This window comes from Mus caroli, unplaced genomic scaffold (genome assembly GCF_978045245.1).
Source record: "Mus caroli unplaced genomic scaffold, Mus_caroli_1 scaffold_7, whole genome shotgun sequence".
Classification (NCBI taxonomy): domain Eukaryota; kingdom Metazoa; phylum Chordata; class Mammalia; order Rodentia; family Muridae; genus Mus; species Mus caroli.
The window spans coordinates 27,517,469-27,534,413 of NW_028227262.1; the positions used below are offsets into that span (position 1 = coordinate 27,517,469).

General features: G+C 49.6%; 1 protein-coding gene across 11 annotated transcripts in view; it reads left to right on the forward strand.

Annotated features, from left to right (window-relative positions):
• Positions 1-16,945, forward strand: part of Mical3 (microtubule associated monooxygenase, calponin and LIM domain containing 3) — a 192,489-nt gene that overhangs the window by 19,996 nt on the left and 155,548 nt on the right. Inside the window, exon 1 of one of the 11 annotated variants that reach the window (XM_085839995.1) lies at positions 2,021-2,043. The exons of the other annotated variants lie outside the window; for them this stretch is intronic. The gene's annotated coding sequence lies outside the window, so the exon portion shown is untranslated. Of the gene's footprint in view, positions 1-2,020; positions 2,044-16,945 lie in introns of those variants that run through there. 11 annotated transcript variants of the gene reach the window in all.

Consider the following 16,945-nt stretch of genomic DNA (forward strand, 5'->3'; position numbering starts at 1 on the left):
GCCTTGAAGAGGATATCATAAATTCCATATTGGATTGCCACATGCACTCAAGTCAGTTATTCTAGCCTTCCAGTGAGCATTTCTTATGCTCGAGGTTGTAAAAGTCCTAGACTGCCTTTTAGTGGTATACTAATAGCACGTGTTGATTTCAGAATTATAGCTAAGACAGTTTGGTTGGTTCTGCAAAGAATCGTTTATAACTTGGACCTAGTTCCTCAGCTAGAGTGCTAACTTTTGAAAAGTCTAAAACTTGACTGCTAACTGGTTGGGGCTTTCACCCTACCAGGACGCTGCACAGTGCTTCCCACATAGTAGGTGTTCAGTAAAAAACAAAAAAACAAAAAACTATCTATCTATCTCTATCTTTGCTCTTTGATTGGAAGACCTGGGTGGGGGATGGAGTTGGGCCTCTTGCACCCCCCAGCCCCCCAACTAGGAAATCAGCCCTCCCCTTCCCACTTTTAGCTTTCTAGACTAAAGTAAGAGGCTATAAGTGAAACACTTCTGGATTGGGAAGAATTAATCGAGAAAAATCGAGGTTTTCCAGCTGTCTCATGCATTTTCTTGTTTTTGGTTTGGTTTGGTTTTTTTAAGACAAGTTTTCTTTGTGTAGCCCTTCCTGTCCTAGAACCCACTTTGTAGATCAAGCTGACCTCTGAACTCAAGGAGATCCACTCACCTCTGCCTCCTGAGGGCTGGAATTAAAGGCTTGTGCCCACCACTGCCTGGCTTGTTTTCTTTAGAGACAGGGTTTCTTTATGTGTATTCCAGTCTGGCCTGAACTGGCTAAGTAACCCAGGCTGGCTCCTTTTTTTTTTTTTTTTTTTTTGGACAGAGGGTCTTGTATATTTTGGGCTAACCTTGGACTCCCTATTATAGCCAAGGATGGCCAACCTGATCATGCTTTGTGGCAGGCGAGCTCCTGATCCTCCTGCGTCTACTTCATGACTGCAGAGATGTCAGGTGTGACCAGTCTACCCAGCAGTATGTTGCATTTTACATATTCACTTTTACTTAAAGGTATGTGTGTGTGTCTGTGTGTGTCCACATGTGTGTGCAGGTGCCCTCGGAAGCCAGAAGGGGTCATTAGACCTCTGGAGCTGGAGCTACAGGTGGTTGTGAGCTGTCAGACATGGGTGCTGGGAGTTGAACATCAGGCTCCTGGAAGAACAGTCAGTGCTCTTAGCTGCTGAGCCATCCATCTCTCCAGATCTAGGGTTGCACTGTGAAAGAGAGGATGGCGCCTGTACTAGAAGAGATCCTGCTGCCTGCTTGCCTCACTCCACTCAGTAGGAGAGCTGACCCTTTCTTTGATCTGTTGATTACTCTTGGAGGTGAGGATTGTACTCCGCGGATTGACATGTCCAAGTGGAGCTAGAATCCTGACTTAATTTTTCCAGGCATTGACATCTGAGAAGAGGCCAGGATGGCAGAAGCTGGACCAGCAGGCAGGAGTAGCCAGCAGGCAGGAGTAGCCGCTTAGCTTTCGTGGACTCTGCTCTGGGCTCGGCAAGGAGCCACCGTTTGCCTCCTCCCTTCTTGCAGCTGGTCCTGTGAGCAGATTAAAAGGCTATCAGAGCTAATGTACTTGGAAAAATAGGAGCCATCACTGGTTTGTTTATGCTGCGTGATACTGGGCGTGACATTTTTACAGAAGCAGACTCTGGATTCAGTTACTGCTTTTTCTTTGATGAGGTGAACTTCCTTTTCTTCACTGATTGATTCTCTCTGGAGGCAGGTGCCTGGGCCTCTCTCAGCTGGGCCAGCGCTCACCACTCAGCCACGCCTCCAACCCCATGACATTGACTCTTACTTGCCTGTAATGCAGTCAAATGATATAGTACAGTGTTCCCCCAACTTATAGAAGAAGAAACGGAAGTGATGCGATTGGCCCTGAGTTCACATCCATTGATCCTTGTGTTGGATTTTTTTTTTTTTTGTCTTGTATTCCATTGACACCTTTGAAGGAAGCCACTGGTCCACACCCCTCTTGTTCTTGTGCTGAGGGTTTACGGGCCGGCCACTGTGCTTTCCCAAGTGCTGGTAAGCGATGTCACTGTTCTTTGATTGTCAGTCAGTGCCTCAGTGCCTGGGCTAGGTGCACATCATGTGTTTCCTCCTCATAGATGTGTTTAACCTATTCTAGGTATTAACCCTGTTTCATACATGACACACTAGGGCATAGTGAGTTCCCAGGGCAAGGACGTGGCAGAAAGCCCTCGGCTGAAAGCAAATAAGACCTAGGGTCTTATTCTGGGGAGTGTCGTGGCTTAGTGGGCTGGGTTTGAAGTCCTGACACCTGTTAGTCTCTCTGCCCCTCCCCCACCCTCTGCAGTGGACAGTCGTTACTTGGGGGGTTGGGGGGAGTGGACAGAACTGAATAAAAAATTTAAATTTGGAGAGTATGAATAATTAAATAGATAAAACCCAACCAGACTGGTAGGACCAGAGAGAATGGAAGTGGTTCAGGGATTGGGGAAGTGAATCTCCCACCTACAGCCTGTCCTTAGCGCTCAGGCTTGTTGTTGTTGTTTGTTTTCAAGACAGGGTTTCTTTGTTTAACCCTGACTGTCCTGGAACTCCATCTATAGACCAGGCTGGCCTTGAATTTAGAGATCCGCCTGCCTCTGCCCCCCAAGCCCTGGGATTAAAGGCGCGCGCCACCACTCCCGACACTCCCAGCTAGTGCCAGGGTTTTCTCCTTGTCGCGCTGGCGCTTTCGCTGAGGTCTGCAGGAAGGCACGTGCTGCTTTTCTGCTCTAGCTGGAAAGTTGGGCGCCTGCTTCTTTCTTGGTGTTTAGCTCCCAAAGATAATTAGAGCACAGTCTGGGAATTATGTGGGGATTAGAGGGGACATTGTGTGGAAATTCACCTAAATTCATCTAGTGGACTTTCCCTAGATGGATTTAGGTGAATTTTCCAGTCCATCCCTCTGTCAGACTTTGGCTCCATTTCTCAGAGTCCTCTGCCACCTAGGTGCTTGGATACACCATTGTGCAGGATGACGTTGCTGTCCGGGTGAGGCTCAGTCATGTTATCTTAAGGGTGGTTCAGCTGTCTGAAGGCGTGCAGAGGCAACTGTTCAAGACAGGAAAGCAGTATTCTCCAGCATAGAATGACTTTTCTTCATTGGCTGCTTAGACTTGCACAAGAGGACGAGAGACTGCTGCATCATTAAAAAGAATGAAAGAAGGGAATCCCCAGGGGAAAGATGGGAGGAGGGAGACTGTGGAAGGGATCACCAGGGCAAAGATGGGAGGAGGTGGACTTTTCCTCAGTAAAAGGTGGGAGTATTGAAGTTTCTGCTGAGCAGTAGGAGCTTCTCCCCCCCCCCCCCCCCCCCCCCCAGCATCTGTCAGACACTGCTTCCCTCTTTGGTCTGCCTGCTACTATGGTTGAGACCGGCTGTGAAGTTGAGGAGAGGGGATGATGGCCAGCAGAGGGGGCTTTCTGCACTGGAGGGTCTGCTGGGGCGGTTACATCATAGATGGTGCTGAAAGGCTCATTCTGGTGAACTCTGGGAAGGGGACATCACAGCCAGTGGCTAACCAGACACTGCAATTGACTTCCCTTACAGCTTTAAAATAAATGCGCAGGGCTGTGGGTGTGGCCCTGAGGAGGACCCTGGAGCCCCAGCACCATTTAAACTGACAAGAGCTCTATTTTGTTTGGTCCAGCCTGCCCTCTCTTTCTTGCCTCTGTGTCTGGAGCCTGGGAAGACCCTCCACCTTGGGAGCCTGGGGAGGAGAAGGAGAGGGGAGAGCACCGCCCCTCTTCCCTAGCTGCCCTATGATTGGGGGTTTCAGGGTTCTGGAATTGAAGAATGATGCAGAGAGCAGCCTGCTAGAGCTTTCGGGCTCATAACAGTCCTGATCATATGACCATGGTGGCAGACACTGAAGAGCCCTGACTGACCCTCTGAGTGGACACTGTGTTGTGAGTGTTCTGCAGAGTCCTAAGCCAGCCTGGGGCAGCCAGTTGGGGCAGGAAGCTGTGCTGTTATCATCGATCTTTCTACTAAGAGGGTGGCGGTCTCAGGATTCCCAGGCTGTGCCTGTACCCTCACATGCGCCTGTGACTCCTAAAAACCATAATCACACTTATCCCTTTCATTTATAGAAACAGACTAAACCAAACCGGCCTCAGGAGGTGTGTGTGTGTGTGTGTGTGTGTGTGTGTGTGTGTTTGTTTTCTTCCAGGAAGTCTCTATTTGTCACCCTGGGCCTGGAAGTAGCTACGTAGACAGGGTTGGCCTTGAACTCAGATCCTCCTGCCTCTGCCTTCCGATTCTGGAATTAAAGGTGTGTTCCAGTGTGTCTGGCCTGATTTCTCTTCAGTGTTCCATTCTGGAGGGTCTGGAGGCCTGGCGTAGCCTGGGTGCTTCTCAGAGGGCAGTGCAGGGCAGTAGGAAGGTTTTTTGGGGTCATGGAGCTGTGCTGTGGGATTGAGTACAGCCATGACTGTCTGTCCATATCTCTTCTTCCCTCTACTTTGTGACTTAGGTGAGTTTCTTTCTCTTTCTTAAATTTTCCGTGATTTTAGTTTCTGTTACTTTCTGTGTGTGTATATATAGTGGTTAGTGGTGTGCAGCGTGCTGTGTGCATGTGTGCATACGTGTACATATGTGTACATGTGTCATGGCCCACGAGTGAAGGTAAGAGGCAGTGTTTGGGAGTTGGCTTTTTCCTTTCCCTGTGGATCCCAGGGATCAAATTTGTGATCAGGCTTTTCTGCAACAAGCACTTTTACCCATTGAGCCATCTCTCTGGCTCTGCCGTGGGTCTGTTATTCCCAAGGCTGAAGTCCAGATCAGTTGTCATTGCCTTGGTTTCTTTATGGATAAGAGGTGGTCTGGGGAAGACACCACTGTGTATAATTAATTGGCAATTGAGTTTTTATAGCAGAGCCTTTTACCCAGTTAGGCTTGGACCAGCTGGACTCATTTATTTCCCTGTGAAAATGGAAAAAGGAAGTATTTAACCAGAGACTTGAATTCTGTCACATCATTTCCAACACAGATAGGCTATTCTCCAAACCAGTCTTGCAGAGGTTGGGTGGATGGGGGTGAGGGTTAGCAGACAAGTTTATGTCTTGTCTTTGGTATTTGCCTGTGAGCAAGTGGACCTGATGGGTCAGAGATGAACACTGTGTGCCCAGCCTTCCTAGAGAAGGTGGACTAAGGAGAGAGCTCTGGGCCTCGTCACGCTCCGGGAGCCCAAGAGGAGCAGGGACAGTCCCTAAGGGCTTCAGGTGTTGACACACTCACCCTTGACATGTTTATTGAAGAACTTCTCCGGAGCCTGCAGGAAGTTACCGTATTTGAAGGTGACAACGTGAGAGCAGTAAACCGCGCTGTATGGTGATCTGTGATTTAATTGGTCAGGAGTGCCGAACTTGGAGTGGTGCGCAGGTGCGATTGGTCAGGAGCGTGGAACTTGGGAGTGGTGCGCAAGCGCGCACTGCTGAGGCGCAGTACCCATCCAAGGCTGCTTGCTTGTCTTTTGCACATTACGGGGAGCCTTTCTAGGCTTTACCTAACCCCCCGTGCTGTGGCTGGGATGTTTGTATTTTGCCAACAGGGTTGGGTTGTTTTGTAGCTCTTCCTCCTCAGGACCATGGCTGCAGGAAGGGCCGGGCTACCTCCACTTCCTGCAGGCGGCCATTGGGCCCATCACCACTGGGGAATCTGCTGGCTGGTGTCCTTGTCCTTGCCCAGCCACGGCTTGCCAAGAAGAGAGACAGGTACTCTAGTGGCCGAGCAGGCCTAGAGGACATGCTGCCGGCCACACCCTCTCCCAGGTGTTCTGACTGTCCTGGTCACGAGGGCCTCCACTGGTCACTTGTGGGTTTAGAACTGTTGTTAGAACTGCCAGGGCTTCTTTGCAGCACCGTTCCAGCTATGACTCGGAGCCTGGGTGGAGCCTTGCGGTGCCGTTTCAGGCTCCCGCAAGCCCCCACCTTCTGCTCATCTTTCGAGGTCACTTGCTATATTTGGAGGCTGATGAAGGCCTACTTGGACTTCTTACTGCCGAGTGTACTCAGTGGAATACAGTTTTGCTTGTGTTTAGTCTTGTATTTTCAAAGACCTTTGGGTAGCTTTAGATCCACTCTACTGGAAATTGGCTTTTATATCCTGGAAACAAGTCAGGCATTCTGATCCCATGTGGTGAGCATGTTCGGGTCATACTGCTTATGAAGAGTTCTCTGTGAGCATCGATCTCAGAGAAGTGTTGGTGGGCTTAAAGGTGATGGTATGGAAATGTGCCCCTCCTCCAATAAGATAGTGCCTGTCTGTACTTCTTGGCTGAAGTGTCCTTTATCACAATAAAGGAATTTTGTGACATAATTCCTTCTCTAGGAAGGTAACATTTTGTTTGTATGTGACTTTTGAAACAGGGTTTTGCTGTGTGGCTAGGCTGGCCTTGAACTCAGCTTCCAGAGGCCTGGGATCATAGTGGGAGCCACCTCTCTTACTTGCCTGTCACTTTCTTTCGCTTGCTTTTACTTCTTTATGCTATGCCTAAAAGCAGCCTCAAAGACAAAGAGGCCCCTGGACTTGGCCTCTGTAGCTTCCCTGGCTTGCTGGTGTGGCAGAGCTAGGTGCTGTCATGGACTGTCAGTCAGGGTGGATGCTGTGTTGGCAGGGGCTGGCTGGCCTGCCTTGTGCTCATGCACTATTCATTGGCACACCAGAAGTTGTCTGTACCGGCTTCTCCAACGGTGCTCAAACAGGCCACATGCAGTTGCCTGCCTTTTCTCTTCCCAGGTTATTTTGTAAGCTCTTGTGGTCTCTAAAAACACTTGAATGTATGCAGCAGGCAGGGCAACCAAGAGTGGCATAGATAGGTCCCCCACAGTAAAGGAGACTGAGGGATTTGGCTGAAAAGAAAAAAAAAAAGTTAGGCTGTGGGTTGGAAAGGGAACCCATCTCCTGGTGTCTACTTAAAGTGTTTATGTTATGATCTTTTTTTCTCCTTACACTAAATATACATAGCCATCCACTGAATAGGTTGGGAAGAAGGGCTTGAAGAAGCTAGGTGACCTGCCTGAGGACTCTCAGCTGATGCATAGTGGTACTAACTCAGGAGTAGAGGTGCCAGCTTACGTGGTGGTAAAGAGTGTGCCTTCTGGAGTCAGACTGGAGCGCGTGACCTCATATGTGTTCTGTAGCCTCCCTGGACGCGGTTTCCTCGTCAGGATCATTGGGGCAGTAAGGTGCCTGAGAGTCCTGCTTTGAAGTTACAGGCAGACACAGTCCCACCAGGTACGTGGCGAGCACACAGTGGTCTTCTTGCCTGTGCCTTTGAAACTTGGAGTGTAGGCCTGGGTCTGTGGGTTTCCTCTCGGTTCGGGAACAGCATAGCATGTGCGTGTTCAGGCTGTGCAGTGAGCCAGGAACGGGTTTGTGTGCAGACTCTTGGATAAGAAACGTGCTTGAGCAAGGAGGAGCTCACCTGTCCCTGGGCCATCCCTGGCTGTCCCTGGGCCATCCCTGGCTGTCCCGTCCAAGGTTGACTGCCACCTGCTCCTGCTGATTGCCTCTCACTCCTGCTTGCTGTCTGCTTACTGTCTGCCTTGTTCCTGTGACTCAGCATTCTCTGTCCTACTAGTCATCTTTTATACTTCCTGAAATGATATATTCATTAACTTATGGATGGCACTTCTTGGCCTGCGTCACTGTACTGGGTTGGGTGTCTGTGTTTGTGTGTGAGTGTGTATGTATGTGTGTGTGCATGTGTGTATATGTGTGTATGTGTGTATGTGTGTATGTGTGTATGTGTCTGTAAGTGTGTGTGAGTATATGTGTGTGAGTTGAGTGTGTGTGAGTATGTGTATATTTGGGAGTGTGTGTATGGGTATGTATGAGTGTGTGTGTGTGTGTAAGTGCAAAAATGGTATGGGCCATCGATTGGGAAAACAAAGACAAACCAGCTCTAACTCGAGGAGAGTCAGCTTGGGCCCGGTGTTGGTTTAGAGTTTACAGGCATGGTCAGTTCTGCGTCATTTGAACTTCACAGGTGAGGACGTAGAAATAACCAGCATCCACCTAAGGACACTCAGGACATAAAAGAGAGATGCCTCCGCCTTGAACCTGGTCCACACTGACCCCTAGCCTACAAAGGTGTGATTCCTATGCATCCTAGGTCATTGAGAGGTGTATTTAGGTGAGAAGAGAGTACCGACCCCCCTTTTAAATCTTTAGTCTTCTTTATAGAAGTGTTTGCTCAGTTAGTAATTTCAGCTTTTTTTCTTTTTATTTTTGAGAATTTTGCACACTGTTTTGACCATAATCACCCTACCTCAACTCCTCCCAGATCCCTGTCCCCTCTCCTTTCCACCCAACCATGACCTCCTCACCCCCACCCACCATCAAGAACATCTGTATTGCACCATCTTGTCCCAGGGCTCAGGGATCATAGCTGGAGAAGGGGCAGAAAGAGTGTAAGAAGAGCCAGAGAGGCTGTGAATGAATACAAGGAATACTGTCCTGCAGACACAGCAGGGCAGCAGCCCTTCCAGACCCACAGCAGCTGTGACAGCATGCACACACGTACACGCTCCGTGGGAGCTCAAGCCAGACCAAGTCCCGGCATAGCAAGGGGAGGCGGATGTGAAATCCCACTCCTAGCTCAGGAACCATTGGGTGTGGTAGCTCCTGGGAAGAAGGACAGTCAAGAGTGTTGCCTCTGGTAGGTTGACCAGGCTCCAGCGTAAGGCCACATTGCCAAGAATGTATGGGCGATACAGAGAAGAGGGTATGCGATGCAAAGCAGTGGCTTAGAGTTGAGAGCGAGCCCAGGACATCGTAGGCAGTGAGGGGGGCAGCCCTCCTCGCTGGTTGCTGAGCTCAGTACCAGTGAGCCTGAACCACTGTGGTAGGCTCTGCCTGGGTGCTTGGAGGTGAGTAAGATGCGCTCCTCTCCCTGTGGAATCTTGGTGTAGCCAGGGAGACAGACACACAAATAGATGACTCCCTCGCAGTGTGGTAAGAGCAAGAGCCGTGATGAGCGAGCGTAAATGTAGGTGCCGTGGGAACTGTGGAAAGGAAGCCAGGAGTTCTTCCCAGAGCCTTGAAAGGCAGGCTAGTGGCCAGCTGAGAAGAGCTTTCTAAAAGATGAGAGCAGCCATGAGCAAGCACACGGAGCCCGTCTGTCCCCAGGGCCTGGGTTTGCCTCATCGCATTCTATAGACAGTGAGTTTATGGAGGTGGGATTCGCCCTGAGTAACAGCGTGGAAATCATGTTGAAAGTCAGGTAAAGGGGGAGAGATGGGAGAGCAAGATTGTTGTGGAAGGAGTCACTTTCTGAAGTGAGCATTCTCATTTCTGGGAGCTGGGTGCTCTCTGATGCAGCTCCTCAACTCTGTCTTTGTGACACTGTCTGACAGACTTTGACTGTCTCCAGATAGAGAGGCAACTACCCACTAAAGAAAGCTCTCTGTGTCATCTTGGGAGTACACTGGGTTTACTATAGGAATATGGGTCATCTCAAAACAGTGGCATCACTATATAGTTCCATTTCAGGGTGGGTAATGGCACTCCTGTCAACCTTCTGCTTCTGTGCTGAGGTGATTTCCCACCACATGCAGCTGGGGCAGGACTGCATGTCACTGGGAGTCCCTCACTCCCACAAGGGAGTGTTAATAGGCCCAGTGTTGTGAGGGTCTCAGGATGGCGATGGCCTTGCCCATACCCAGAGACAGCCTTTCAGGAATATTGTGAAAGGTGTTGGAGATAATGCAGAGCAGGTGGGCATGGCTATAGGCCATTGACGCTGTAATTTATGAAATAGGAATTTTTATGTAACTTTCGTCAATTATAGAATGAGTCTTGTCTGGGTTTCCTTCAATCCTTGAAATATATAAAAAAAAGTCTTATTTGGAGGTTGGATTTGGCCACAGGTTGGAGTTTATCCACCCCCAGCAGTTGGTAATAATTCAGATGTAGCCCAGCAGAGGTGGCGCACACCTTCAATCCCAGCACTTGGGAGGCAGAGGCAGTCGGATCACTGAGTTCAAGGCCAGCCTGGTCTATAGAGTGAATTCCAGACAGCCAAGACTATACAGAGAAACCCCGTCTGGGGAGTGGGGGTTGGGGAATCAGATGTAACATGACAAAGGACTGGGCCAGGATGTTGGCATTGAAGATAAAGAGGAAGGGACCTGATGCCAGAGACCTTTTGGAAAGAGGATTCTGATTAGATAGCAGCGAGGAGAGGGAGGAGCCCAGGCAAAGCGGGAGCTGCTGGGTAGGTGCTTCCAGACCCAATTGGTAAAGCTGGCTCTATTTCCATGTGCCAAGAGCATGTGTCACTGCTAGGGAAAGCCCAGGGGGAGCAGAGTCCTGTCTGTGCTGCCAGGTGCCTCTCTGAGGTCACCCTGCGCATGCCTCCTTGCCTGTCAGCTTCTTTTGTTACCCTGGTTTTAGGTGCACTGTGAAATAGGGCCTGCTGTAACTTGGTTGGGACTGCCCGTGGAGTTAATTGGGGGGGGGGTCTTTTGGCCAAGCTTCCCAGTCAGGAGAAGCCACAAGAGCAGCAAGCAGTAGAGAGTCCCGCTGCCTGCTATCTAGATGTATGTATGAGATCTCATTGTTCCCGTTTGCTCCGGTTACTTTACCATTCATTGTGCCTCTCTATTCAAAATGCCTCAGTGCAGATTTATCAAAAGATAAGACAGTGCTCCTTGGCCACGGTACAGAGCGCTAGGGCACTTAGCATCGATGTGGAACTATAGTCTGATTGTTTCTGCTTCTGTGCCTCCCGTAGCTGTTCAGGAGTGGGTGCTACCAGTCCTAATGGCAGGACTGATTCTTCTGTATCCCACCTACTACTCAGTGGTCCCGCCATGACAAGCAGCAGCCTAGAGGGAGGGTCACCTGCTATCACTGTCTTGAACTTGAGCAGTGGTTCCCCATCTTCCTAATGCTGCAACCCTTTAATGCTCTGCCTCAAGTTGTGGTGACCCCCAGCTATAAAATTGTCTTTGCTGCTACTTCATAACTAATTTTACTACTGTTGTGAATAATGATGTAGATTTCTGATACTCGACTGCATGGAGGTTGCGACACACAGACACACAGGTTGAGAACCGCTGAGTTCTCACATGGCTCCTGCTGTCGCTTCCCGCTTTGCGAGGATGCCACTCCATAGGGAACTATGTGCACCTGAGAGCTGGCGTAGTTTTCTCTGTTCTCATTCATTGCATCTCAGTATGGAACATGATCTTTTCTAAGATGTGCCCTCTCCACGCTTTGTCTGAAAAGCAAAAAGAAACTATCAGTAAGTATCAGTAATTTGCTTTGGAAATAAAGTATGTGTGGGGCAGGATCCTAACATTTCGGACTTGGGCCAAAATGATTCTCTTTCTGCTACTTTAGATAGACCAAACCCAAGCTGGGCAGTGGTGGCGCACGCCTTTAATCCCAGTTCTCCTGGTCTACACACACACACACACACACACACACACACACACACACACACACATACACACACACACATACACACAGAGTTCCAGGACAGCCAGGGCCACACAGAGAGGGGAGAAAAAGACTGAATCGAGAAATGGGACGTTGAGCTCCATTTCCGTGGTTCTTTCTGAGTTGCTTGCACAGCTCCGTGGGATGTGATTCTGCTCAGGTAAGGGACGAGGAAGGTGGAACGTTCAGAAGTCACTGGGTGGTTTTGTCTTATATTCGAAAATTTGTCAGGGAAGGTGTTGGCCACTGGATGTGAAAGTCAAAGCAGGCAGGGGTGTTCTGACACAGCCACAGGGCCCTTCACTCACTGCTTCCTCCACATAGATGGGGCCGTGCTCGCCACTCATATGCAGGGGTACAGCTGCTCGGGCTGGCCAAGCTGCTGTAGCCAGCCTGCAAGTTCCCCTGGACCCTGGAGTCCATGGAATCCACAAGGCCACACACACATTTAACTTTTGCAGAGACTTGGGGGTGGGGTGGGGTGGGGTGTAGAGGCCCTGGGCTCTGTTATCAGAGTTCACAGTTCACTTTGGAAGTCAATATAACATGAAAGTAGCCAGTGACCATCAGGAAGGACACAGAGTCAGGTCTAAGGTCACGAGCAATCCCAGCCTCAAAGGCAGCAGTGGCTGTTCCTCTGCTCCTTGCTTAAGTTACTAAGGTTTGCTTTGGATCTGCTCCTGGTATGCCTGCTTCAGGGCCTCTACACGGTCCCTACCCCTTAGCAGAAACCCCTTTGCTAAGGTACCACAAACCCCGAACACCTAAAAACCCTAAAACCCACGTCCTGAGGCTCTAGTCCTGGCTCCTACAGGAGGCTGAGACCGGAGGATTGCCTGAACTCAGGAGGCTAAGACCAGACTGGGCTGTTGTATTGCAGGGAAAAATAATCTTAGCATGACTGGACGTGGTGGCTCGTGCCTTTGGGCAGCAGAGGCAGGCAGATCTCTGTGAGTTTGAGGCCAGCCTGGTTTACAGAGGTGAGTTCTAGGACAACCTGGGCTACACAAAACAAACAAAAACATTTTTAGTATTTTTTCCCTTCCCCTCCAGAGCCCTCTGTTACTTCTCCAGAGGGCTTGCCACGGGCTAGCATGGCAGCTATTTGTTTGTTTCTTTAAGACAGGATTTCTCTATGTAGCCCAGCCTCTGCCTCCCAAGTGCCGGGATTAAAGCTGTGTGCCACCACCAGCACCTAACCGCGTGCCAGCTTGTTGAGGGGCTGTGGAGCTGGAACAGGACCCCTGGCTTCAGGTCTTGCTTTCGCCGTTCACTACACGTGCGGCCCTGGGTAGGTGACGTAAGTCCTCCTGTCTCGTCACGTCATTTGTAAGGATAATACGTCACTCGGGGTCTTGCTAAGAGTTGTGTTTCGGTGCTGCTGATTGCTTAGTACAGCGCCTGATGTGGAGTCTGTGCTACGTAGGTGTTTGGTAAATAGAGCTTTCTCTGTATTTCTTCCTATTAACGTGGAGGCTTCATGAGGTCGGCCTGTCACCTGCTTTTGCAGAGTCTTGGCCTGTCCTTGAGAATAGCCATAAAGCAGGCAGAGAGGACACCGAGTGAGGGAATGGGCTGTGGGGACACATTGACCTGGTAAAGTGTCTGGGAGCATCAGCACGCACGGACAGTGTGTGGACAGCAGATCCCCGTCACTCTGTGGTTGGGTCTGGGTGAGCCGGCTGCAGAGCCGGAGAGAGAAATGGCCGCAGCAGTGTGATCAGCAGCCTGCCTAGAGCCGCTTCCTTCCGTGTGTTGCTTCCTCAGCACCTCTGGATAAATCCATTCAGGCAAGTCCAGGTTCACAGAGGGGCGCAGGACGACCTGCTGGGTAGACAGGCGCGATGGTGCACAGACCGACCTGCAGCAGCTCTTGAGGCGCTGAGGATTGTTAAACTTTTAGGCTAAGAGGCAGGTTGGGGACTTTGGTATTATGTGGTAACTTAATTTTATTCTAAATTTAGGGACAGTCAGGGCTAGAACAGGGGACTACTGTTTATTACATACTGAGAGGCAGATGGACCCATTGCTTTTTCATGTGTGTTATTTTTGAGATTTGACCCTCCCCTCCCCTCCCAGCTTCACCTGTAAGTTACATGTTGTATCCCTGGGCTTCCAAGTGCTTCAGTGGGTGTTCCTGAAAATAGGAATATTTTCTATGATAGCTATTCTTGGTTGCCAACCTGACTATATCTGGAATTAGTTAAAAACCCAGGCATCTGGATACAGCTGGGAGGGTTTTGTTTGTTTGTTTGTTTTTAATGAAATAATTCAAAGTGGGAAGGTCCACCTTTAATCCAGATCTTTTGAGATGTACTATTATTTTGTTATTGTTTTCGTTTTTTTTTTTTTTTTTTTTCAAGACAGTGTTTCTCTATGTGGATCTGGCTGTCCTGCATCTCGCTCTGTAGACCAGGCTGGCCTCGAACTCAGAGATCTGTCTGCCTCTCTGCCTTCCAACTGTTGGGATTAAAGGCGTGAGCCATCACTGCCCAGGGGAAGACATAGTTTTAATCTGGATTTTTTGAGGTGGGAGGGTCCGTCTTCAATCTGGGACACACCTGCTGGCAGCCTATATAAAAGGACATAAAAGAAGGAATCTCCCTCCCTCCCTCCCTCCTTCCCTATCCCTGGCAAGTCCATTCCTTCACTGCTTCACTGGGATTACAGCCTACTTCTTCAGGATTTTGTCATAAACTGAAGAGCAGCTAAGACTTCCAGCCTTGTGGACAGAACAACTATTGGAATCTTGGAATCATATATATATATATATATATGGACTGCAAGGCTTCACGCTAAGTAAGCATTCTAACACCAGGCCCCACTCAGCCCTACAGTGTGAGAAAGTCACAGAATATGAAGAGTTTGGGGAAGGTGGACCAGGCCAGGAAGGCAGATGCAGCATCCCTGTCAGCTGGTCCTGGGGTGATTGTTGTCTTCTGCAGACTGAGACTCTAGCTAAAGCTGGACCACTTTTGGGATTGCATACACTGCTTTCTTCCCAGAGGACAGTACAGCTTTGAACAGTATCTGCATCTCCCCCTACCACTCACACACCCCTGCTGTCTCAGGTTCACACCTCTTCCCAGGTTTTTGGTTGCTACCTCGCCCCTATTGCCTTCCAGGGATGTGATAGTTCTGTGGGCAAGAGTGAAGGTTGCCTCGGCAGACTGGGCGAGGCTGGGAGGGCTGCTGTAGGCTGTAGTCCTTCGAGTAGCACGACCTGCAGCTAAATGATAAGGGAGCGGAAAAAGGAAGGTGGGTGTGACCAGAGCTCTGGGTGCTTGTATGGGTCATGTGACAGTCCCCTTTACAGGCATGTGGGGTACTCCCAGGGGCATTGAAGGCTAGGTGGGAAGAAGGGCTATAGTATTCTTTTGGGAAGCAAACACTTATGCCAACAGATAGGAGTTGTCCACTTGTACTGGCTTTGGTGGCGGGTTTTAGGTGTCTGTCACCTATTACATTACCCTTGTCCCCTAGATATGGGTTACAAGGGATGGGGGCAACCCTGAGTCACTGTAACAGTGGGTGTGACAGAAGGTAGTGGAGGGGGGAACTGTCACTTCTGAGAAGGGAGGGAGGTCCCACAGGCAAGCCTGTGTCTTTATTTCCAAACTGTCCCCTTCATTTGCCTGCCAGTATGCAACTGTCAATTCTGCCTGTGGGCAGACTCAGGGACTAGCCAGGCTTCCCTCTCAATCATCAAGGGCATCATGGGTGCCATCCGGGGTGGTGGCAGGCATCTGTAATCCTAGCACTAGGCGAGTGGAGGAGAATCTGCTGTCTGTAAAAGAGAGCAGCAACGAGAAAGGAAATAGGTGGCACTTCTCAAATCCTCCAGGAAGCCACATGTTTGGTTAAGAGAGTGGACCTAAGTTTTGGGGTGAGCTAGGCTGAGGGAATAAGCTGAAGTAGGGCTCCTGACTCTCTTAGGCAAGGGTTGTCTGAGGAAGAGTCCCTGAATGGGCCTGTGGCGATAGCTCAGCACAGAAAGGTGAGGACCGAAGTTAAATCCCCAGAACCTGTGCAAAGCTGAGCTCCATAGTGTGCATCTGTAGACTCCGTGCCTCTGGCGAGATTGGAGTCATCCATAGGAGCTCATGGTCCAGCCAGCCTCGTGTACAGAGCTGAGGCCAACGAAGATGAGACTGTGGTTGTATTCTGACCTACACGCATGTGCACATGCACACACACAAATTTCTTTTAATGAATCCCCAGCAGCAACATGGCAGCCGACAAGCTTCCATCACTCCAGTGACACCTTCTTCTGGCCTCTGCAGGCACCTGGCACACACGTGGAAATGCATCTACCTAAAAAGAAAAAAAGTAGTGGAGCTGGAGAGATGACTCAGTGGTTAAGAGCACTGGTTGCCCTTTCACAGAGGACCTGCAATTCCTAGCACCCACATGGTAGCTCACATGTCGGTTCTGTCTGTAACTCCAGTTCAGGGGATCAGACATCTGCACATAAGATACGGGCAGGTAAAATACAAAATGTACACAAAATAAAGGAATAAATTGTTAAAGCCCAATAGCTTTATAAAACCATACAGATCATTTAAATTGTACAGTCTTCTGGGGGGCGAGGTGTGCATGCCTTCCCGGGAGGCAGAGGCAGGCAGATCTCTGAGTTCAAGGCCAGCCTGGTCTATATATAGAGTGAGTTCTAGGACAGCTAGGGCTACACAGGAAAACCGTGTCTCAGAAAACAAAACAAACTGAACAGTTTAGTGGTTTTTAGTGTATCCAGAACTGTGAGACATTTACTGCAGCCAACTTAAGGACATATTTGTGGTCCCTCAAAGCAGCCCTGTACCCTGTTTCCCCTGGCTCCCTTCTTCCTGTCTATAGATTTGCTGTCCTGACACTTCTTATAAAGGGACCATGCAGTATATGTAGTTTTGTTTTGTTTTCCTGTGGTTGGTTTGTTTGTTTGTTTGTTTTCTCTCAGCCTATTTTCAAGGCTGATCCATGAAGTTGTGAACAGCAGAATTCCCTTCTATTTTATAGCTGGTTGATATTCTGTAGTATCCACAATCTAGACCAGGCTGGCAATGAACTTGTAGCAGACCCTGCCCCCTTTTCATAGGTGAGTCTTTTATCTGTCCACATGACGGGGGCTCTATCCCCTGACCGTGTTAGGAGGGATGCTCTTGTTTCTGTGTGGCTGAGGATTTATTTTCCCCGGGTTGTTCAGATGTAGGAATGAAATTCCTGGGTTGTAGGGTAAGTGGGTGCATAGCATTTGGAAGAACTATCAAAGTACTTTTCCAAAGCACTACCAAAGAGGTCCGGTTTCTCGGCATCTTCACTAATCTTATCCTTCCCCCCCTTTCTTCCCTTCCTCCTGCTGGACTCTGGGCTCAAGTCACTTTCCTAGTGGGACCATGTGCCTGGGACAGTGGGGATGCGCTCCCATGCACAGCTCTTGCCTGCCTGATGTCTAACTGCAGGTTGACCATTGCT